The sequence below is a fragment of the Pygocentrus nattereri genome, chromosome 25, assembly GCF_015220715.1.
Source record: "Pygocentrus nattereri isolate fPygNat1 chromosome 25, fPygNat1.pri, whole genome shotgun sequence".
Classification (NCBI taxonomy): domain Eukaryota; kingdom Metazoa; phylum Chordata; class Actinopteri; order Characiformes; family Serrasalmidae; genus Pygocentrus; species Pygocentrus nattereri.
The window spans coordinates 33,602,048-33,624,668 of NC_051235.1; positions in this window are offsets into that span (position 1 = coordinate 33,602,048).

Below are 22,621 nucleotides of genomic sequence, written 5' to 3' on the forward strand. Positions count from 1 at the left end.
TCTACTTAAGTACATTTGAAGGGAAATACTTTAGTACTTTTACTCAAGTGGAGGTCTAAAGGGAGGAACTTCTACTTTACTGGAGGAATATTTTACCTTGGGGGTCTCGACTTTAACTCATGTACAGGGTTTGTGGACTTTGTCCACCTCTGGTCAGTACATGTGGGTGTTTTGTGTTTTTGTTGTTATACAAGTTTAGTCTCTGTGAAAACTGTCCTTGAACAAATGACTCTGGGTGATGGAACACGCTGGGCAGCTTTCATCAGATGAGGATGATTTCTTCTCTGCAATGAAATGCAGAAGGACACAGAGTACAGGGAGCTTGACGGATACCTTGCTTGTGTCTCAGACAAGATGGACCTACTAAACCTGTTTAATTAAAACACTGGCTGTAAAACTCGCCTGGCCTGCCTGCAGCTGCTGCCTGTGAGCGTCTGTTCAGCTGGGCTGCTCAAACTGACCAGCAAATTCACAGAGTAATAGAACAGAAAGGAAACCCTGACCACATGAGCCACATGGGGTCAAAACAGCTGCAGCCGTTTTGAATCAGAGCACCTGAAGTATCAGATGAGCGGGAGGAAGGAGAGCGGGAGGAAGGAGAACGGGAGGAAGGACAGCGGGAGGAAGGAGAGCGGGAGGTAGGAGAATGGGAGGTGGGAGAGCAGGAGGAAGGAGAACGGGAGGTAGGAGAACGGGAGGTAGGAGAGCGGGAGGAAGGAGAACGGGAGGAAGGACAGCGGGAGGAAGGAGAACGGGAGGTAGGAGAGCGGGAGGAGGGAGAGCGGGAGGAAGGAGAGCGGGAGGTGGGAGAGCGGGAGGTGGGAGAGCGGGAGGAAGGACAGCGGGAGGAAGGAGAGCGGGAGGTGGGAGAGCGGGAGGAGGGAGAGCGGGAGGTGGGAGAGCGGGAGGAAGGAGAACGGGAGGAAGGAGAGCGGGAGGTAGGAGAATGGGAGGTGGGAGAGCGGGAGGAAGGAGAACGGGAGGTAGGAGAATGGGAGGAAGGAGAACGGGAGGAAGGACAGCAGGAGGAAGGAGAACGGGAGGTAGGAGAGCGGGAGGAAGGACAGCGGGAGGAAGGAGAGCGGGAGGAAGGAGAGCGGGAGGTGGGAGAGCGGGAGGAAGGAGAACGGGAGGAAGGAGAACGGGAGGTAGGAGAGCAGGAGGAAGGAGAACGGGAGGTAGGAGAGCGGGAGGTAGGAGAGCGGGAGGAAGGAGAACGGGAGGTAGGAGAACGGGAGGTAGGAGAGCAGGAGGAAGGAGAGCGGGAGGAAGGAGAGCGGGAGGTAGGAGAATGGGAGGAAGGAGAGCGAGAGGTAGGAGAACGAGAGGAAGGAGAGCGGGAGGAAGGATTATTTGCATGCAGAGTCTGCAAACAACTTCATTCATTATTCATCATAGAACACGTTGCCAAACTGACCCAACATGATGCGGAAAGGCGCCGGCGTGAGGAACGGTCACGCAGATGAGGTTTGGCCACTCGGTGACCCCTCAGAGGGGTCAGCGCTGTGACCGCTGATTAAAGCAGTTCAGGCTCGTCACAGTGAGACGCTTCACCAGAGCGCCGCCCAATCAGAGGCGGGGGTGCTGCTGGGCTCTCTCCTTCTCTGACCATCGCCATGGGCTTTATACCCCACATTCCCTCTCTCTCCCCCTCTCTCTCCCTGTCTCTCTCCCCCTCTCCCCCTCTCTCCCCCTCTCTCTCCCTCTCTGTCTCTCCCCCTCTCTGTCTTTCTCCCCCTCTGTCTCTCTCCCCCTCTCTCTCCCTGTCTCTCTCCCCCTCTCCCCCTCTCTCCCCCTCTCTCTCCCCCTCTCTCCCTCTCTGTCTCTCCCCCTCTCTGTCTTTCTCCCCCTCTCTCCCCCTCTGTCTCTCTCCCTCTCTCTCTCTCCCTCCCTCTCTGTCTCTCCCCCTCTCTGTCTTTCTCCCCCTCTCTCCCCCTCTGTCTCTCTCCCTCTCTCTCTCTCCCTCCCTCTCTGTCTTTCTCCCCCTCTGTCTCTCTCCCCCTCTCTCCCTCTCCCCCCTCTCTCTCTCTCCCTCTCTCTCCCTCTCCCCCTCTGCCCTCTCTCTCTCCCCCTCTCTCTCCCTGTCTCTCTCCCCCTCTCCCCCTCTCTCCCCCTCTCTCTCCCTCTCTGTCTCTCCCCCTCTCTGTCTTTCTCCCCCTCTGTCTCTCTCCCCCTCTCTCTCCCTGTCTCTCTCCCCCTCTCCCCCTCTCTCCCCCTCTCTCTCCCCCTCTCTCCCTCTCTGTCTCTCCCCCTCTCTGTCTTTCTCCCCCTCTCTCCCCCTCTGTCTCTCTCCCTCTCCCCCCTCTCTCTCTCCCCCTCTCTCTCCCCCTCTCTCTCCCTGTCTCTCTCCCCCTCTCTCCCCCTCTGTCTCTCTCCCTCCCTCTCTGTCTTTCTCCCCCTCTGTCTCTCTCCCCCTCTCTCCCCCTCTGTCTCTCTCCCTCTCTCTCTCTCCCTCCCTCTCTGTCTTTCTCCCCCTCTGTCTCTCTCCCCCTCTCCCCCTCTCTCCCCCTCTGTCTCTCTCCCTCCCCCTCGCTCTCCCCCTCTCTCTCCCTGTCTCTCTCCCCCTCTCTCCCCCTCTGTCTCTCTCCCTCTCTCTCTCTCCCTCCCTCTCTGTCTTTCTCCCCCTCTGTCTCTCTCCCCCTCTCTCCCCCTCTGTCTCTCTCCCTCTCTCTCTCTCCCTCCCTCTCTGTCTTTCTCCCCCTCTGTCTCTCTCCCCCTCTCCCCCTCTCTCCCCCTCTGTCTCTCTCCCTCTCTGCCCCCTCTCTCTCTCTCTCTCCCTGTCTCTCTCCCTCTCTGTCTCTCGCCCCTTCTGCCCCCTCCCTTCCCCTCTGTCTCTCTCCCTCTGTCTCTCTCCCTCCCTCTCTGTCTTTCTCCCCCTCTGTCTCTCTCCCCCGCTCTCCCTCTCCCCCTCTCTCCCCCTCTCCCTCTCTGCCACCTCTCTCTCTCTCTCCCTGTCTCTCTCCCTCCCCCTCGCTCTCCCCCTCTCTCTCCCCCTCTCTCCCCCTCTGTCTCTCTCCCTCTCTCTCTCTCCCTCCCTCTCTGTCTTTCTCCCCCTCTGTCTCTCTCCCCCTCTCCCCCTCTCTCCCCCTCTGTCTCTCTCCCTCTCTGCCCCCTCTCTCTCTCTCTCTCCCTGTCTCTCTCCCTCTCTGTCTCTCGCCCCTTCTGCCCCCTCCCTTCCCCTCTGTCTCTCTCCCTCTGTCTCTCTCCCTCCCTCTCTGTCTTTCTCCCCCTCTGTCTCTCTCCCCCGCTCTCCCTCTCCCCCTCTCTCCCCCTCTCCCTCTCTGCCACCTCTCTCTCTCTCTCCCTGTCTCTCTCCCTCTCTCTCCCCCTCTCTCTCCCCTCTCTGTCTTTCTCCCCCTCTGTCTCTCTCCCCCTCTCTCTCTCTCCCTCTCTCTCTCTCCCTCCCTCTCTGTCTTTCTCCCCCTCTGTCTCTCTCCCCCTCTCTCCCCCTCTGTCTCTCTCCCTCTCTCTCTGTCTTTCTCCCCCTCTGTCTCTCTCCCCCTCTCTCCCTCTCCCTCTCCCCCTCTGACCCCTCTCTCTCTCCCCCTCTGTCTCTCTCTCTCTCCCCCTCTGTCTCTTGCCCTCTCTGTCCCCCCCTCTCTCTCTCTGTCTCTCTCCCTCTCTGTCTCTCTCCCCCTCTCTCCCCCTCTGTCTCTCTCCCTCTCTCTCTCTCCCTCCCTCTCTGTCTTTCTCCCCCTCTCTCCCCCTCTGTCTCTCTCCCTCTCTCTCTCTCCCTCCCTCTCTGTCTTTCTCCCCCTCTATCTCTCTACCCCTCTCTCCCTCTCCCCCTCTGCCCCCTCTCTCTCTCCCCCTCTGTCTCTTGCCCTCTCTGTCCCCCCTCTCCCTCTCTGTCTCTCTCCCCCTCTCTCCCCCTCTGTCTCTCTCCCTCTCTCTCTCTCCCTCCCTCTCTGTCTTTCTCCCCCTCTCTCCCCCTCTGTCTCTCTCCCTCTCCCCCTCTGCCCCCTCTCTCTCTCCCCCTCTGTCTCTCTCTCTCTCCCCCTCTGTCTCTTGCCCTCTCTGTCCCCCCCTCTCTCTCTCTGTCTCTCTCCCTCTCTGTCTCTCTCCCCCTCTCTCCCCCTCTGTCTCTCTCCCTCTCTCTCTCTCCCTCCCTCTCTGTCTTTCTCCCCCTCTCTCCCCCTCTGTCTCTCTCCCTCTCTCTCTCTCCCTCCCTCTCTGTCTTTCTCCCCCTCTATCTCTCTACCCCTCTCTCCCTCTCCCCCTCTGCCCCCTCTCTCTCTCCCCCTCTGTCTCTTGCCCTCTCTGTCCCCCCTCTCCCTCTCTGTCTCTCTCCCCCTCTCTCCCCCTCTGTCTCTCTCCCTCTCTCTCTCTCCCTCCCTCTCTGTCTTTCTCCCCCTCTCTCCCCCTCTGTCTCTCTCCCTCTCTCTCTCTCCCTCCCTCTCTGTCTTTCTCCCCCTCTGTCTCTCTCCCCCTCTCTCCCTCTCCCCCTCTGCCCCCCCTCTCTCTCCCCCTCTGTCTCTCTCTCTCTCCCCCTCTGTCTCTTGCCCTCTCTGTCCCCCCCTCTCTCTCTCTGTCTCTCTCCCTCTCTGTCTCTCTCCCTCTCTCTCTCTCCCTCCCTCTCTGTCTTTCTCCCCCTCTGTCTCTCTCTCCCCCCCCCTCTCCCTCTCCCCCTCTGCCCCCTCTCTCTCTCCCCCTCTGTCTCTCTCTCTCTCCCCCTCTGTCTCTTGCCCTCTCTGCCCCCCCCCTCTCTCTCTGTCTCTCTCCCTCTCTCCCTCCCTCTCTGTCTTTCTCCCCCTCTCTCCCCCTCTGTCTCTCTCCCCCTCTCTCCCTCTCCCCCTCTGCCCCCTCTCTCTCTCCCCCTCTGTCTCTCTCTCTCTCCCCCTCTGTCTCTTGCCCTCTCTGTCCCCCCCTCTCTCTCTCTGTCTCTCTCCCTCTCTGTCTCTCTCCCTCTCTCTCTCTCCCTCCCTCTCTGTCTTTCTCCCCCTCTGTCTCTCTCCCCCTTTCCCTCTCTCTCTGCCATCTCTCTCTCTCCCCCTCTGTCTCTCTCTCTCTCCCCCTCTGTCTCTTGCCCTCTCTGCCCCCCCCCTCTCTCTCTGTCTCTCTCCCTCTCTGTCTCTCTCCCTCTCTCTCTCTCCCTCCCTCTCTGTCTTTCTCCCCCTCTGTCTCTCTCCCCCTCTCTCCCTCTGCCCCCTCTCTCCCTCTCCCCCTCTGCCCCCTCTCTCTCTCCCCCTCTGTCTCTCTCTCTCTCCCCCTCTGTCTCTTGCCCTCTCTGTCCCCCCCTCTCTCTCTCTGTCTCTCTCCCTCTCTGTCTCTCTCCCCCTCTCTCCCCCTCTGTCTCTCTCCCTCTCTCTCTCTCCCTCCCTCTCTGTCTTTCTCCCCCTCTCTCCCCCTCTGTCTCTCTCCCTCTCTCTCTCTCCCTCCCTCACTGTCTTTCTCCCCCTCTGTCTCTCTCCCCCTCTCTCCCTCTCCCCCTCTGCCCCCTCTCTCTCTCTCTCTCTCCCCCTCTGTCTCTTGCCCTCTCTGTCCCCCCCTCTCTCTCTCTGTCTCTCTCCCTCTCTGTCTCTCTCCCCCTCTCTCCCCCTCTGTCTCTCTCCCTCTCTCTCTCTCCCTCCCTCTCTGTCTTTCTCCCCCTCTCTCTCTCCCCCCCCCCCTCTCCCTCTCCCCCTCTGCCCCCTCTCTCTCTCCCCCTCTGTCTCTCTCTCTCTCCCCCTCTGTCTCTTGCCCTCTCTGCCCCCCCCTCTCTCTCTGTCTCTCTCCCTCTCTGTCTCTCTCCCTCTCTCTCTCTCCCTCCCTCTCTGTCTTTCTCCCCCTCTGTCTCTCTCCCCCTCTCTCCCTCTGCCCCCTCTCTCTCCCCCTCTGTCTCTTGCCCTCTCTGCCCCCCCCTCTCTCTCTCTGTCTCTCTCCCTCTCTGTCTCTCTCCCCTTCTTCCCCCTCTCTCCCCCTCTCTCCCCTCTGTCTCTCTCCCCCTCTGTCTCTCTCTCTCTCCCCCTCTGCCCCCTCTCTCTCCCCCTCTGTCTCTCTCTCTCTCCCCCTCTGTCTCTCTCTCTCTCCCCCTCTGTCTCTTGCCCTCTCTGCCCCCCCCCCTCTCTCTCTGTCTCTCTCCCTCTCTGTCTCTCTCCCCTTCTTCCCCCTCTCTCCCCCTCTCTCCCTCTCTGTCTCTCTCCCCCTCTGTCTCTCTCTCTCTCCCCCTCTGCCCCTCTCTCTCTCTGTCTCTCTCCCCCTCTGTCTTTCTCCCCCCTCTGCCTCTCTCCCCCTCTCTCTCTCTGTCGCTCTCCCTCTCTGTCTCTCTCCCCTTCTTCCCCCTCTCTCCCCCTCTCTCCCCTCTGTCTCTCTCCCCCTCTGTCTCTCTCTCTCTCCCCCTCTGCCCCCCCCCTCTCTCTCCCACTCTGCCCCTCTCTCTCTCTGTCTCTCTCCCCCTCTGTCTTTCTCCCTCTCTGCCCCCCCATCTCTCCCTCTCTGTCTCTCTCCCTCTCTGCCCCCCCATCTCTCCCTCTCTGTCTCTCTCCCCCTCGGTCTCTCTCCCCCTCTGTCTCTCTCCCCCTCTCTCTCCCTCTTTCTCTCCCTCCCTTTCCCTCTCTCTCTTTCCCCCCCTCTCTCCCCCTCTTTCTCTCCCTCCATCTCTCCCCCTCTTTCTCTCCCTCCCTCTCTCTCCCTCTTTCTCTCCCTCCCTCTCTCCCCCTCCTCCTTTTCCATCTCTCTCTCCCCCTTTCCCTCTCTCTCTGCCATCTCTCTCACTTTCCCCCTCTCTTTCCGTCCCTCTCTCCCCCTCTTTCTCTCCCTCCCTCTCTCCCCCTCTTTCTCTCCCTCCCTCTCTCTCCCCCACTCTCCTCCTCTTTCTCTCCCCCTCCTTCCTTTCCCTCTCTCTCTTGCCAAACTCTGTCTCTTTCCTCCTCTCTTCCACTCTCTCTTTCCCCCTCTCTTCCCATCTCTCTCCGTTTCCCCCTCTCTCCCCCTTTCTCTCCCTCCCTCTCTCCCCCTCTTTCTCTCCCTCCCTTTCTCTCTCCCTCCCCCTTTTCCCTCTCTCTCTCCCCCTCCTCCCCCCATTTCCCCCTCTCTCCCTCCCTCTCTCTCTCCCCCTCTCTCCCCCTCTTTCTCTCCCTCCATCTCTCCCCCTCTTTCTCTCCCTCCCTCTCTCTCCCTCTTTCTCTCCCTCCCTCTCTCCCCCTCCTCCTTTTCCATCTCTCTCTCCCCCTTTCCCTCTCTCTCTGCCATCTCTCTCACTTTCCCCCTCTCTTTCCGTCCCTCTCTCCCCCTCTTTCTCTCCCTCCCTCTCTCCCCCTCCTCCTTTTCCATCTCTCTCTCCCCCTTTCCCTCTCTCTCTGCCATCTCTCTCACTTTCTCCCTCTCTTTCCGTCCCTCTCTCCCCCCCTCTCTCCCCCTTTCCCTCTCCCTCTCCCCCATCTCTCTCACTTTCCCCCTCTCTTCCCCTCTTTCTCTCCCTCCCCATCTCTCTCTCTTTCCCCCTCTCTCCGTCACTCTCTCCCTCTTTCTCTCTCTTTCCTTTCTCTCTCCCCCTCCTCCTTTTCCATCTCTCTCTCCCCCTTTCCCTCTCTCTCTGCCATCTCTCTCACTTTCCCCCTCTCTTTCCGTCCCTCTCTCCCCCTCTTTCTCTCCCTCCCTCTCTCCCCCTCTTTCCCTCCCTCCCTCTCTCCCCCTCTTTCTCTCCCTCCCTCTCTCCCCCTCTTTCCCTCCCTCCCTCTCTCCCCCTCTTTCCCTCCCTCCCTCTCTCCCCCTTTCCCTCTCCCTCTCCCCCATCTCTTTCACTTTCCCCCTCTCTTCCCCTCTTTCTCTCCCTCCCCATCTCTCTCTCTTTCCCCCTCTCTCTCCGTCACTCTCTCCCTCTTTCTCTCTCTTTCCTCTTTCTCTCTCCCCCTCCTCCTTTTCCCTCTCTCTCTCTCTCTCTCTCTCTCTCTCCCCCTTTCCCTCTCTCTCCCCATCTCTCTCACTTACCCCTCTCTTTCCGTCCCTCTCTCCCCCTCTTTCTCTCCCTCCCTCTCTCCCCCTTTCCCTCTCCCTCTCCCCCTTTACCTCTCTCTCACTTTCCCCCTCTCTTTCCGTCCCTCTCTCCCCCTTTTTCTCTCCCTCCCTCTCTCCCCCTTTCCCTCTCTTTCCCCCTCTCTTTCCGTCCCTCTCTCCCCCTCTTTCTCTCCCTCCCTCTCTTTCCCCCTCTCTCGGTCACTCTCTCCCTCTTTCTCTCTCCCTCCTCTTTCTCTCTTTCTCTCTCTCTCTCTGCTTTCTCTCAGAACCTCGAACAAAAGCAAGATTTCAAATTGGCCCTGAAATCACATCAAAGGCTTGCAGTCAGATTCACGGAGGGAGAATGACAAATGCATTATCCTCGGCAGCTCTGAGCTCGTGTGTGGGTACACGTCGTGGGGGTGGGGGGCTATATCTGTTTGTGTTTGAGTGGGTGGGTGTACAGTGCAGCGTAAGTAATCGGACAGTGACACAGTTCTGTGTTTTGTCTCTGCACTGCGGCGTGTTGGGTTTGAAATGAAACACTGAGATTAAAGTGCAGAACGTCGTCTTTAATTCAGGGGGAACACGCCGCCCCCCATTTCTGACCGTTTGGGTTCCCCGTGACGCTCTTTTGGGGCCAGCTGAGTGATGCTGTATCATTAGCTCATGCATAAGAGCAGAAACGGTCTAGAGCTCATTCTACATACTTAAAAAGGTTATCGAGTAAAGAAAATGGTTCTATATAGAACCATGAACACTCAAAAAACCCTCGGTTCAATATAGAACCATCTACATTACATTCTCCATCAATGTAAAGACATGTTTCACCGTGCAAAGAACCCTACATGGCACTACATGGAATCTCTTTGAAAAGGGTTCTATATAGAACCATCTACAACATATTGTCCATGAATCTGAAGAACCCTCTTATGAAGAGCCCTTTAATCATGCAAAGGGTTCTCTGAATGTTCATGGTTCTATATAGAACCATATTCTTTACTAAAGAACCCTTAAACAACCATCTTTTTTAGAGTGTAGATGTGATGTTAACGACAGTAACCCAGTGTATTCGTCATGAGAACCAAGGAGGTGGCTCTACATGGAACCTTTTTAAAAAGGGTTCTACATATCATCATAACAGTTTCTTCTAATGTTTCGATGTCAAGCTTGCAATAATACAAGATCCCTTTTTGGTGCTGTATGGAACCCTTTTCAAAAAGGATCAATGTAGAACAAAACCCTTTGCAGAAGTACAGCGTTCTTTGCACGGTGAAAGGGTTCTAACTAGTGCCAAAATGATCTTCTATTACGACAAGCTTGATGTTGTGACAACTGAAGATCCCGTTTGGAAAAGTGTTCTATATGGAACCATCTATAACGTATTCTCCATCAATCTGAAGAACTCTCTCATAACACAAAGAACCCCTTAATCATGAAGAGGATTATTTGAATAGCTCGATATAGAGCCATTTTCTTTGTCAAAGAACCCTTGAAGAAACAACTCTAGAGTGTAGATGTGGTGTTAATGACAGGAATCCGGTGCTATCATCATAAGGACTTTTCCAGTCCTTATGATGATAGCACCGGATTCCTGTCATTAACACCACATCTACACATCTTGGTTCTCCTCCCCCGGAGAACCAAGAGAAGGATTAAAGAAACAGGAAAGAGGCGCTTCATCAGGCTGGAAAAACAGACCAGAAAATAAGAAGCGGAGTCGAAATAATAGAAAACATTTTACTCCTCCTAGAAAATTGATTAACTGCTGTAAATAGTCCGCCTGTTCATAAATAACTAAAATATCTAATATCAACTAAATATCTACTAAATCTAAACCCAAAGCCTAAGACTGAGTCCGTTCTACAGTTTCTCATTAGACTGAATGAATAACCGACTCTAAATGTAGGTATTGTGATATAAACCGAGTCCGTTCTACAGTTTCTCATTAGACTGAATGAATAACCGACTCTAAATGTAGGTATTGTGATATAAACCGAGTCCGTTCTACAGTTTCTCATTAGACTGAATGAATAACCGGCTCTAAATGTAGGTATTGTGATATAAACCGAGTCCGTTCTACAGTTTCTCATTAGGCTGAATGAATAACCGGCTCTAAATGTAGGTATTGTGATATAAACCGAGTCCGTTCTACAGTTTCTCATTAGGCTGAATGAATAACCGGCTCTAAATGTAGGTATTGTGATATAAACCGAGTCTGTTCTACAGTTTCTCATTAGGCTGAATGAATAACCGGCTCTAAATGTAGGTATTGTGATATAAACCGAGTCTGTTCTACAGTTTCTCATTAGACTGAATGAATAACCGGCTCTAAATGTAGGTATTGTGATATAAACCGAGTCTGTTCTACAGTTTCTCATTAGGCTGAATGAATAACCGGCTCTAAATGTAGGTATTGTGATATAAACCGAGTCCGTTCTACAGTTTCTCATTAGGCTGAATGAATAACCGACTCTAAATGTAGGTATTGTGATATAAACCGAGTCTGTTCTACAGTTTCTCATTAGGCTGAATGAATAACCGGCTCTAAATGTAGGTATTGTGATATAAACCGAGTCCGTTCTACAGTTTCTCATTAGGCTGAATGAATAACCGACTCTAAATGTAGGTATTGTGATATAAACCGAGTCCGTTCTACAGTTTCTCACTAGGCTGAATGAATAACCGACTCTAAATGTAGGTATTGTGATATAAACCGAGTCCGTTCTACAGTTTCTCATTAGGCTGAATGAATAACCGACTCTAAATGTAGGTATTGTGATATAAACCGAGTCCGTTCTACAGTTTCTCATTAGACTGAATGAATAACCGACTCTAAATGTAGGTATTGTGATATAAACCGAGTCCGTTCTACAGTTTCTCATTAGACTGAATGAATAACCGACTCTAAATGTAGGTATTGTGATATAAACCGAGTCCGTTCTACAGTTTCTCATTAGACTGAAAGAATAACCGACTCTAAATGTAGGTATTGTGATATAAACCGAGTCCGTTCTACAGTTTCTCATTAGACTGAATGAATAACCGACTCTAAATGTAGGTATTGTGATATAAACCGAGTCCGTTCTACAGTTTCTCATTAGACTGAATGAATAACCGACTCTAAATGTAGGTATTGTGATATAAACCGAGTCCGTTCTACAGTTTCTCATTAGGCTGAATGAATAACCGACTATAAATGTAGGTATTGTGATATAAACCGAGTCCGTTCTACAGTTTCTCATTAGACTGAATGAATAACCGACTCTAAATGTAGGTATTGTGATATAAACCGAGTCCGTTCTACAGTTTCTCATTAGACTGAATGAATAACCGGCTCTAAATGTAGGTATTGTGATATAAACCGAGTCCGTTCTACAGTTTCTCATTAGACTGAATGAATAACCGGCTCTAAATGTAGGTATTGTGATATAAACCGAGTCCGTTCTACAGTTTCTCATTAGGCTGAATGAATAACCGACTATAAATGTAGGTATTGTGATATAAACCGAGTCCGTTCTACAGTTTCTCATTAGACTGAATGAATAACCGACTGTAAATGTAGGTATTGTGATATAAACCGAGTCCGTTCTACAGTTTCTCATTAGACTGAATGAATAACCGACTCTAAATGTAGGTATTGTGATATAAACCGAGTCCGTTCTACAGTTTCTCATTAGGCTGAATGAATAACCGACTCTAAATGTAGGTATTGTGATATAAACCGAGTCCGTTCTACAGTTTCTCATTAGGCTGAATGAATAACCGACTCTAAATGTAGGTATTGTGATATAAACCGAGTCCATTCTACAGTTTCTCATTAGACTGAATGAATAACCGACTCTAAATGTAGGTATTGTGATATAAACCGAGTCCGTTCTACAGTTTCTCATTAGACTGAATGAATAACCGACTCTAAATGTAGGTGTTGTGATATAAACCGAGTCCGTTCTACAGTTTCTCATTAGACTGAAAGAATAACCGACTCTAAATGTAGGTATTGTGATATAAACCGAGTCCGTTCTACAGTTTCTCATTAGACTGAATGAATAACCGACTGTAAATGTAGGTATTGTGATAAAAACCGAGTCCGTTCTACAGTTTCTCATTAGGCTGAATGAATAACCGACTCTAAATGTAGGTATTGTGATATAAACCGAGTCCGTTCTACAGTTTCTCATTAGACTGAATGAATAACCGACTCTAAATGTAGGTATTGTGATATAAACCGAGTCCGTTCTACAGTTTCTCATTAGACTGAATGAATAACCGACTCTAAATGTAGGTATTGTGATATAAACCGAGTCCGTTCTACAGTTTCTCATTAGACTGAAAGAATAACCGACTCTAAATGTAGGTATTGTGATATAAACCGAGTCCGTTCTACAGTTTCTCATTAGACTGAATGAATAACCGACTGTAAATGTAGGTATTGTGATATAAACCGAGTCCGTTCTACAGTTTCTCATTAGACTGAATGAATAACCGACTCTAAATGTAGGTATTGTGATATAAACCGAGTCCGTTCTACAGTTTCTCATTAGGCTGAATGAATAACCGACTATAAATGTAGGTATTGTGATATAAACCGAGTCCGTTCTACAGTTTCTCATTAGACTGAATGAATAACCGACTCTAAATGTAGGTATTGTGATATAAACTGAGTCCGTTCTACAGTTTCTCATTAGACTGAATGAATAACCGGCTCTAAATGTAGGTATTGTGATATAAACCGAGTCCGTTCTACAGTTTCTCATTAGACTGAATGAATAACCGGCTCTAAATGTAGGTATTGTGATATAAACCGAGTCCGTTCTACAGTTTCTCATTAGGCTGAATGAATAACCGGCTCTAAATGTAGGTATTGTAATATAAACCGAGTCCGTTCTACAGTTTCTCATTAGACTGAATGAATAACCGGCTCTAAATGTAGGTATTGTGATATAAACCGAGTCCGTTCTACAGTTTCTCATTAGACTGAATGAATAACCGGCTCTAAATGTAGGTATTGTGATATAAACCGAGTCCGTTCTACAGTTTCTCATTAGGCTGAATGAATAACCGACTCTAAATGTAGGTATTGTGATATAAACCGAGTCCGCTCTACAGTTTCTCATTAGACTGAATGAATAACCGGCTCTAAATGTAGGTATTGTGATATAAACCGAGTCCGTTCTACAGTTTCTCATTAGACTGAATGAATAACCGGCTCTAAATGTAGGTATTGTGATATAAACCGAGTCCGTTCTACAGTTTCTCATTAGACTGAATGAATAACCGGCTCTAAATGTAGGTATTGTGATATAAACCGAGTCCGTTCTACAGTTTCTCATTAGACTGAATGAATAACCGGCTCTAAATGTAGGTATTGTGATATAAACCGAGTCCGTTCTACAGTTTCTCATTAGACTGAATGAATAACCGGCTCTAAATGTAGGTATTGTGATATAAACCGAGTCCGTTCTACAGTTTCTCATTAGGCTGAATGAATAACCGGCTCTAAATGTAGGTATTGTGAAATAAACCGAGTCCGTTCTACAGTTTCTCATTAGGCTGAATGAATAACCGACTCTAAATGTAGGTATTGTGATATAAACCGAGTCCGTTATACAGTTTCTCATTAGACTGAATGAATAACCGACTCTAAATGTAGGTATTGTGATATAAACCGAGTCCGTTCTACAGTTTCTCATTAGACTGAATGAATAACCGACTCTAAATGTAGGTATTGTGATATAAACCGAGTCCGTTCTACAGTTTCTCATTAGACTGAATGAATAACCGGCTCTAAATGTAGGTATTGTGATATAAACCGAGTCCGTTCTACAGTTTCTCATTAGGCTGAATGAATAACCGGCTCTAAATGTAGGTATTGTGATATAAACCGAGTCCGTTCTACAGTTTCTCATTAGGCTGAATGAATAACCGACTCTAAATGTAGGTATTGTGATATAAACCGAGTCCGTTCTACAGTTTCTCATTAGACTGAATGAATAACCGACTCTAAATGTAGGTATTGTGATATAAACTGAGTCCGTTCTACAGTTTCTCATTAGACTGAATGAATAACCGGCTCTAAATGTAGGTATTGTGATATAAACTGAGTCCGTTCTACAGTTTCTCATTAGGCTGAATGAATAACCGGCTCTAAATGTAGGTATTGTGATATAAACCGAGTCCGTTCTACAGGTTCTCATTAGGCTGAATGAATAACCGACTCTAAATGTAGGTATTGTGATATAAACCGAGTCCGTTCTACAGTTTCTCATTAGACGGAATGAATAACCGACTCTAAATGTAGGTATTGTGATATAAACCGAGTCCGTTCTACAGTTTCTCATTAGACTGAATGAATAACCGACTATATATGTAGGTATTGTGATATAAACCGAGTCCGTTCTACAGTTTCTCATTAGGCTGAATGAATAACCGACTCTAAATGTAGGTATTGTGATTTAAACCGAGTCCGTTCTACAGTTTCTCATTAGGCTGAATGAATAACCGACTCTAAATGTAGGTATTGTGATATAAACCGAATCCGTTCTACAGTTTCTCATTAGGCTGAATGAATAACCGACTCTAAATGTAGGTATTGTGATATAAACCGAGTCCGTTCTACAGTTTCTCATTAGGCTGAATGAATAACCGACTCTAAATGTAGGTATTGTGATATAAACCGAGTCCGTTCTACAGTTTCTCATTAGGCTGAATGAATAACCGGCTGTAAATGTAGGCATTGTGATATAAACCGAGTCCCTTCTACAGTTTCTCATTAGACTGAATGAATAACCGACTCTAAATGTAGGTATTGTGATATAAACCGAGTCCGTTCTACAGTTTCTCATTAGACTGAATGAATAACCGACTCTAAATGTAGGTATTGTGATATAAACTGAGTCCGTTCTACAGTTTCTCATTAGGCTGAATGAATAACCGACTCTAAATGTAGGTATTGTGATTTAAACCGAGTCCGTTCTACAGTTTCTCATTAGGCTGAATGAATAACCGACTCTAAATGTAGGTATTGTGATATAAACCGAATCCGTTCTACAGTTTCTCATTAGACTGAATGAATAACCGGCTCTAAATGTAGGTATTGTGATATAAACCGAGTCCGTTCTACAGTTTCTCATTAGACTGAATGAATAACCGGCTCTAAATGTAGGTATTGTGATATAAACCGAGTCCGTTCTACAGTTTCTCATTAGACTGAATGAATAACCGGCTCTAAATGTAGGTATTGTGATATAAACCGAGTCCGTTCTACAGTTTCTCATTAGGCTGAATGAATAACCGGCTCTAAATGTAGGTATTGTGAAATAAACCGAGTCCGTTCTACAGTTTCTCATTAGGCTGAATGAATAACCGACTGTAAATGTAGGTATTGTGATATAAACCGAGTCCGTTATACAGTTTCTCATTAGACTGAATGAATAACCGACTCTAAATGTAGGTATTGTGATATAAACCGAGTCCGTTCTACAGTTTCTCATTAGACTGAATGAATAACCGACTCTAAATGTAGGTATTGTGATATAAACCGAGTCCGTTCTACAGTTTCTCATTAGACTGAATGAATAACCGGCTCTAAATGTAGGTATTGTGATATAAACCGAGTCCGTTATACAGTTTCTCATTAGGCTGAATGAATAACCGGCTCTAAATGTAGGTATTGTGATATAAACCGAGTCCGTTCTACAGTTTCTCATTAGGCTGAATGAATAACCGACTCTAAATGTAGGTATTGTGATATAAACCGAGTCCGTTCTACAGTTTCTCATTAGACTGAATGAATAACCGACTCTAAATGTAGGTATTGTGATATAAACTGAGTCCGTTCTACAGTTTCTCATTAGACTGAATGAATAACCGGCTCTAAATGTAGGTATTGTGATATAAACTGAGTCCGTTCTACAGTTTCTCATTAGGCTGAATGAATAACCGGCTCTAAATGTAGGTATTGTGATATAAACCGAGTCCGTTCTACAGGTTCTCATTAGGCTGAATGAATAACCGACTCTAAATGTAGGTATTGTGATATAAACCGAGTCCGTTCTACAGTTTCTCATTAGACGGAATGAATAACCGACTCTAAATGTAGGTATTGTGATATAAACCGAGTCCGTTCTACAGTTTCTCATTAGACTGAATGAATAACCGTCTCTATATGTAGGTATTGTGATATAAACCGAGTCCGTTCTACAGTTTCTCATTAGGCTGAATGAATAACCGACTCTAAATGTAGGTATTGTGATTTAAACCGAGTCCGTTCTACAGTTTCTCATTAGGCTGAATGAATAACCGACTCTAAATGTAGGTATTGTGATATAAACCGAATCCGTTCTACAGTTTCTCATTAGGCTGAATGAATAACCGACTCTAAATGTAGGTATTGTGATATAAACCGAGTCCGTTCTACAGTTTCTCATTAGGCTGAATGAATAACCGACTCTAAATGTAGGTATTGTGATATAAACCGAGTCCGTTCTACAGTTTCTCATTAGGCTGAATGAATAACCGGCTGTAAATGTAGGCATTGTGATATAAACCGAGTCCCTTCTACAGTTTCTCATTAGACTGAATGAATAACCGACTCTAAATGTAGGTATTGTGATATAAACCGAGTCCGTTCTACAGTTTCTCATTAGACTGAATGAATAACCGACTCTAAATGTAGGTATTGTGATATAAACTGAGTCCGTTCTACAGTTTCTCATTAGACTGAAAGAATAACCGGCTCTAAATGTAGGTATTGTGATATAAACCGAGTCCGTTCTACAGTTTCTCATTAGGCTGAATGAATAACCGACTCTAAATGTAGGTATTGTGATATAAACCGAGTCCGTTCTACAGTTTCTCATTAGGCTGAATGAATAACCGACTCTAAATGTAGGTATTGTGATATAAACCGAGTCTGTTCTACAGTTTCTCATTAGGCTGAATGAATAACCGACTCTAAATGTAGGTATTGTGATATAAACCGAGTCCGTTCTACAGTTTCTCATTAGGCTGAATGAATAACCGGCTCTAAATGTAGGTATTGTGATATAAACCGAGTCCGTTCTACAGTTTCTCATTAGACTGAATGAATAACCGGCTCTAAATGTAGGTATTGTGATATAAACCGAGTCCGTTCTACAGTTTCTCATTAGACTGAATGAATAACCGGCTCTAAATGTAGATATTGTGATATAAACTGAGTCCGTTCTACAGTTTCTCATTAGGCTGAATGAATAAACTGCTCTAAATGTAGGTATTGTGATATAAACCGAGTCTGTTCTACAGTTTCTCATTAGGCTGAATGAATAACCGACTCTAAATGTAAGTATTGTGATATAAACCGAGTCCGTTCTACAGTTTCTCATTAGGCTGAATGAATAACCGGCTCTAAATGTAGGTATTGTGATATAAACCGAGTCTGTTCTAAAGTTTCTCATTAGGCTGAATGAATAACCGGCTCTAAATGTATGGATTGTGATATAAACCGAGTCCGTTCTACAGTTTCTCATTAGGCTGAATGAATAACCGGCTCTAAATGTATGGATTGTGATATAAACCGAGTCCGTTCTACAGTTTCTCATTAGACTGAATGAATAACCGACTCTAAATGTAGGTATTGTGATATAAACCGAGTCCCTTCTACAGTTTCTCATTAGACTGAATGAATAACCGACTCTAAATGTAGGTATTGTGATATAAACCGAGTCCGTTCTACAGTTTCTCATTAGACTGAATGAATAACCGACTCTAAATGTAGGTATTGTGATATAAACTGAGTCCGTTCTACAGTTTCTCATTAGACTGAAAGAATAACCGGCTCTAAATGTAGGTATTGTGATATAAACCGAGTCCGTTCTACAGTTTCTCATTAGGCTGAATGAATAACCGACTCTAAATGTAGGTATTGTGATATAAACCGAGTCCGTTCTACAGTTTCTCATTAGGCTGAATGAATAACCGACTCTAAATGTAGGTATTGTGATATAAACCGAGTCTGTTCTACAGTTTCTCATTAGGCTGAATGAATAACCGACTCTAAATGTAGGTATTGTGATATAAACCGAGTCCGTTCTACAGTTTCTCATTAGGCTGAATGAATAACCGGCTCTAAATGTAGGTATTGTGATATAAACCGAGTCCGTTCTACAGTTTCTCATTAGACTGAATGAATAACCGGCTCTAAATGTAGGTATTGTGATATAAACCGAGTCCGTTCTACAGTTTCTCATTAGACTGAATGAATAACCGGCTCTAAATGTAGATATTGTGATATAAACTGAGTCCGTTCTACAGTTTCTCATTAGGCTGAATGAATAAACTGCTCTAAATGTAGGTATTGTGATATAAACCGAGTCTGTTCTACAGTTTCTCATTAGGCTGAATGAATAACCGACTCTAAATGTAAGTATTGTGATATAAACCGAGTCCGTTCTACAGTTTCTCATTAGGCTGAATGAATAACCGGCTCTAAATGTAGGTATTGTGATATAAACCGAGTCTGTTCTAAAGTTTCTCATTAGGCTGAATGAATAACCGGCTCTAAATGTATGGATTGTGATATAAACCGAGTCCGTTCTACAGTTTCTCATTAGGCTGAATGAATAACCGGCTCTAAATGTATGGATTGTGATATAAACCGAGTCCGTTCTACAGTTTCTCATTAGACTGAATGAATAACCGACTCTAAATGTAGGTATTGTGATATAAACCGAGTCTGTTCTACAGTTTCTCATTAGGCTGAATGAATAACCGACTCTAAATGTAGGTATTGTGATATAAACCGAGTCCGTTCTACAGTTTCTCATTAGGCTGAATGAATAACCGACTCTAAATGTAGGTATTGTGATATAAACCGAGTCCGTTCTACAGTTTCTCATTAGGCTTAATGAATAACCGACTCTAAATGTAGGTATTGTGATATAAACCGAGTCCGTTCTACAGTTTCTCATTAGGCTGAATGAATAACCGACTCTAAATGTAGGTATTGTGATATAAACCGAGTCCGTTCTACAGTTTCTCATTAGGCTGAATGAATAACCGACTCTAAATGTAGGTATTGTGATATAAACCGAGTCCGTTCTACAGTTTCTCATTAGGCTGAATGAATAACCGACTCTAAATGTAGGTATTGTGATATAAACCGAGTCCGTTCTACAGTTTCTCATTAGTCTGAATGAATAACCGACTCTAAATGTAGGTATTGTGATATAAACCGAGTCCGTTCTACAGTTTCTCATTAGACTGAATGAATAACCGACTCTAAATGTAGGTATTGTGATATAAACCGAGTCCGTTCTACAGTTTCTCATTAGGCTGAATGAATAACCGGCTCTAAATGTAGGTATTGTGATATAAACCGAGTCCGTTCTACAGTTTCTCATTAGGCTGAATGAATAACCGACTCTAAATGTAGGTATTGTGATATAAACCGAGTCCGTTCTACAGTTTCTCATTAGACTGAATGAATAACCGACTCTATATGTAGGTATTGTGATATAAACCGAGTCTGTTCTACAGTTTCTCATTAGGCTGAATGAATAACCGGCTCTAAATGTAGGTATTGTGATATAAACCGAGTCCGTTCTACAGTTTCTCATTAGGCTGAATGAATAACCGACTCTAAATGTAGGTATTGTGATATAAACCGAGTCCGTTCTACAGTTTCTCATTAGACTGAATGAATAACCGACTCTAAATGTAGGTATTGTGATATAAACTGAGTCCGTTCTACAGTTTCTCATTAGACTGAATGAATAATCGGCTCTAAATGTAGGTATTGTGATATAAACTGAGTCCGTTCTACAGTTTCTCATTAGGCTGAATGAATAACCGGCTCTAAATGTAGGTATTGTGATATAAACCGAGTCCATTCTACAGTTTCTCATTAGGCTGAATGAATAACCGACTCTAAATGTAGGTATTGTGATATAAACCGAGTCCGTTCTACAGTTTCTCATTAGACGGAATGAATAACCGACTCTAAATGTAGGTATTGTGATATAAACCGAGTCCGTTCTACAGTTTCTCGTTAGACTGAATGAATAACCGACTCTAAATGTAGGTATTGTGATATAAACCGAGTCCGTTCTACAGTTTCTCATTAGACTGAATGAATAACCGACTCTATATGTAGGTATTGTGATATAAACCGAGTCCGTTCTACAGTTTCTCATTAGGCTGAATGAATAACCGACTCTAAATGTAGGTATTGTGATATAAACCGAGTCCGTTCTACAGTTTCTCATTAGGCTGAATGAATAACCGACTCTAAATGTAGGTATTGTGATATAAACCGAGTCCGTTCTACAGTTTCTCATTAGACTGAATGAATAACCGACTGTAAATGTAGGTATTGTGCTATAAACCGAGTCCGTTATACAGTTTCTCATTAGACTGAATGAATAACCGACTCTAAATGTAGGTATTGTGATATAAACCGAGTCCGTTCTACAGTTTCTCATTAGACTGAATGAATAACCGACTCTAAATGTAGGTATTGTGATATAAACCGAGTCCGTTCTAAAGTTTCTCATTAGGCTGAATGAATAACCGGCTCTAAATGTATGGATTGTGATATAAACCGAGTCCGTTCTACAGTTTCTCATTAGGCTGAATGAATAACCGGCTCTAAATGTATGGATTGTGATATAAACCGAGTCCGTTCTACAGTTTCTCATTAGACTGAATGAATAACCGACTCTAAATGTAGGTATTGTGATATAAACCGAGTCTGTTCTACAGTTTCTCATTAGGCTGAATGAATAACCGACTCTAAATGTAGGTATTGTGATATAAACCGAGTCCGTTCTACAGTTTCTCATTAGGCTGAATGAATAACCGACTCTAAATGTAGGTATTGTGATATAAACCGAGTCCGTTCTACAGTTTCTCATTAGGCTGAATGAATAACCGACTCTAAATGTAGGTATTGTGATATAAACCGAGACCGTTCTACAGTTTCTCATTAGGCTGAATGAATAACCGACTCTAAATGTAGGTATTGTGATATAAACCGAGTCCGTTCTACAGTTTCTCATTAGGCTGAATGAATAACCGACTCTAAATGTAGGTATTGTGATATAAACCGAGTCCGTTCTACAGTTTCTCATTAGGCTGAATGAATAACCGACTCTAAATGTAGGTATTGTGATATAAACCGAGTCCGTTCTACAGTTTCTCATTAGTCTGAATGAATAACCGACTCTAAATGTAGGTATTGTGATATAAACCGAGTCCTTTGTACAGTTTCTCATTAGACTGAATGAATAACCGACTCTAAATGTAGGTATTGTGATATAAACCGAGTCCGTTCTACAGTTTCTCATTAGGCTGAATGAATAACCGGCTCTAAATGTAGGTATTGTGATATAAACCGAGTCCGTTCTACAGTTTCTCATTAGGCTGAATGAATAACCGACTCTAAATGTAGGTATTGTGATATAAACCGAGTCCGTTCTACAGTTTCTCATTAGACTGAATGAATAACCGACTCTATATGTAGGTATTGTGATATAAACCGAGTCTGTTCTACAGTTTCTCATTAGGCTGAATGAATAACCGGCTCTAAATGTAGGTATTGTGATATAAACCGAGTCCGTTCTACAGTTTCTCATTAGGCTGAATGAATAACCGACTCTAAATGTAGGTATTGTGATATAAACCGAGTCCGTTCTACAGTTTCTCATTAGACTGAATGAATAACCGACTCTAAATGTAGGTATTGTGATATAAACTGAGTCCGTTCTACAGTTTCTCATTAGACTGAATGAATAATCGGCTCTAAATGTAGGTATTGTGATATAAACTGAGTCCGTTCTACAGTTTCTCATTAGGCTGAATGAATAACCGGCTCTAAATGTAGGTATTGTGATATAAACCGAGTCCATTCTACAGTTTCTCATTAGGCTGAATGAATAACCGACTCTAAATGTAGGTATTGTGATATAAACCGAGTCCGTTCTACAGTTTCTCATTAGACGGAATGAATAACCGACTCTAAATGTAGGTATTGTGATATAAACCGAGTCCGTTCTACAGTTTCTCGTTAGACTGAATGAATAACCGACTCTAAATGTAGGTATTGTGATATAAACCGAGTCCGTTCTACAGTTTCTCATTAGACTGAATGAATAACCGACTCTATATGTAGGTATTGTGATATAAACCGAGTCCGTTCTACAGTTTCTCATTAGGCTGAATGAATAACCGACTCTAAATGTAGGTATTGTGATATAAACCGAGTCCGTTCTACAGTTTCTCATTAGGCTGAATGAATAACCGACTCTAAATGTAGGTATTGTGATATAAACCGAGTCCGTTCTACAGTTTCTCATTAGACTGAATGAATAACCGACTGTAAATGTAGGTATTGTGCTATAAACCGAGTCCGTTATACAGTTTCTCATTAGACTGAATGAATAACCGACTCTAAATGTAGGTATTGTGATATAAACCGAGTCCGTTCTACAGTTTCTCATTAGACTGAATGAATAACCGACTCTAAATGTAGGTATTGTGATATAAACCGAGTCCGTTCTACAGTTTCTCATTAGACTGAATGAATAACCGGCTCTAAATGTAGGTATTGTGATATAAACCGAGTCCGTTCTACAGTTTCTCATTAGGCTGAATGAATAACCGGCTCTAAATGTAGGTATTGTGATATAAACCGAGTCCGTTCTACAGTTTCTCATTAGGCTGAATGAAT